The following is a 2,422-nucleotide window of genomic DNA, read 5'->3' as shown; positions in this document are numbered from 1 at the left end:
CCCCTTCCTCCTTTCCTTCCTTCCTTCCTTATATTAGTAATTGTTAAGCAAGTCTATAAAGCACTGTGACCCATGTTTCAAGAAATTACAAGAGGGAGCACAACTCATCGCCTCTACTAGTCAAAGCCAACTGCACATGTTGGTTGATTGCACAGATGAGTGACTGAGTTGACCTCAGCTGCCTTATGCAAGCTGCAACAGTGCGTTCAACAGTAACTTACTACAACAAAGTATAAGGGTGGTGGCTGTACCAACCAGACATGTGACTGCTTAATAAGCACGACAGTGGCATCTATTAGTTAACATGCGCAGGTAGATGAATTAGAAAGGCAAGTGAACAGAAGGCGTGATGGTCATAATGAAGGAGCAAGGAGCTCGGACTGACAAGGGTCTGTGACCGCTCGAACACTCAGTGAACTGAATTCAAGACCAAAGTCACCTGCAGAATATCAATTGGCCAAGCTGCTCTTCATTTCCACCAAAGCAGACCTGTCTGCACCGCGCGGGACAGGTCTGAGCGTTTCACACGTCGTTCTGCGAGAGGGTCAAACACATCCTACAGGTGTCAGCTTATCAGACTCATGGGCCGTCCGCTGATCAGACAGAAATGGGGTCAGGAGACTAAGGATCAGCTGGGGGTAGGGGAGGGGACACCCCGGGCTTGAGTGGGACTTTGTGACTTTCCTCTCGTAAAGGTCTAGGGCTTCTCGTTCTCTCGTCTACTCTAATGCAGCCAGCAGGGGGCGGAAGAGGAAAAGGGCTCTGGAGGAAGAAAAGAAGGACCTCAGCAGCAGTCTAGGATTCTCCCCAAATCCTAGAGAAGGAGGGAGGCCAGAGCCCAGAGTCTTCTAACCCTAGAACTGGGGACCCTGGCCAGGAGCCACCACAGTGCTAACGCATATTAGTAAGTGTTGGTAGCCATCATGGTCACCGTGAATGTGTAGTCCCTGTGAGGCCCCTGAGGGACACATGGCCTCTCCTCCCTTCTTGCACTGATCCTGTGGTTTTAGCCACATTTCAGCTGAGGTCCCAGGCTGTTCCTGACACTCCCACTGCCCAGAGGTCTCCTGCCTGGTTAGAGTCACACTGCTCAGCCCACGCTACCCCATCCATTCGGTGCATGGACTCCATCCACACAAGCAGAGATGCCCAGTGCTCTGGAACACCGCACAGAGGACAGCCCAAGTCGATGCGCCCAAGGGAACAGCCCAAAGTCTACGTCAGGAGCTCCCTGTGAAACGTGGCCAAGAAGGTGTGCAAGTGGCAGGACTTCCGGCCTTCCTGGGGCTCTGGCTTTGGGACCAACACCTGCCCCCACCCTTGTCATTGCGAGCATCTTTCTTCCTGGGGACAGAGTGTTAGGGGGTTGACTTCAGAAGGAGCCGCTCTATACCTACATATCTGAGGCAGCAAGTCCTCCGATTTCAAATTCTCTGCTGGCAGAGGCAGCACAGCCTGGTCAGTGATCAGAGAGGCCTGGTCCAGGTGTCAGGAAACAGGCATCCTCTCCTGGCTCAGAGTGACAGAAAGTCAAGGCTGGAAGGGACAGAAGTGGGCATGTGTCACCCATTTCACAGATCTAAAAACTGAGGCCCAGGGAGGTGAGGGGATGTGTCCAAGTTCACACCGTTTGTACAGAGCCTGGATCCCAGACCAGGCTCTAAACAGACCTGAGTCACCTTCTCTGAGCTCAATTCCTTCACCCATGAAGTGGGCTTGAGACTGACCTTGCCCACCACCCAGAGCTGCTGGGATGGATGTTGTGAAAGTGGCGTGCGAGCTGTTAAAATGCAACGCGCGCACATTACACAACGTTGACCCATGAAGTAATTTCCCTTTTCTCCCCCGACTGCCCACGGTGGAGTTGATTCTTTCTGACCTCCCTCTTGTGGGTTTTTCTGCTTTCTGGTGAATTTTAGGCTCAGCACAGCAATACGATGCGGTGATGTGGGGGCGACGCTGAGGTGGGAGTGGAGAATGCACAGGAGAGAATGAGAGTCTGGGCCCAGCAGATGGTCAGAGGTACCTGTCCTCTCAGGGCTCATTCTATCTCATAAAGCAGGCCGTGGGGACCCTGGTTCGTCTGTTTGGGCCAACCCCCCAAGTGCTTTGAGGTTGACGGAGTTAGTATGTGATGCAGAGGCATTAGTAAGAGGCCTCCTCATGGAACATCGCTTCGGTTAATTTACCCAGGTTGGTCCTCATCCTTGCAAATCTAGAACCCGGACTCCATCCAGACGAGCAGAGACGCTCAGACTCTGTGATAAGTCAAATCAAGTGACTTATTTGGGGGATATTCCTTTCCAAGGACCTGAAGGCCTGAACCCACATCAGGCACACTTCCGTGCCCCTGTCCAGTTCTCTGATTTCAACTACCTGGAAGGTTGCCGAGTGGGTAGAAAGTAGCTCATGCGCATGGACT

The sequence above is a fragment of the Equus przewalskii genome, chromosome 10 (assembly GCF_037783145.1).
Source record: "Equus przewalskii isolate Varuska chromosome 10, EquPr2, whole genome shotgun sequence".
NCBI classification, from domain to species: domain Eukaryota; kingdom Metazoa; phylum Chordata; class Mammalia; order Perissodactyla; family Equidae; genus Equus; species Equus przewalskii.
This window is presented reverse-complemented; position numbering follows the sequence as displayed.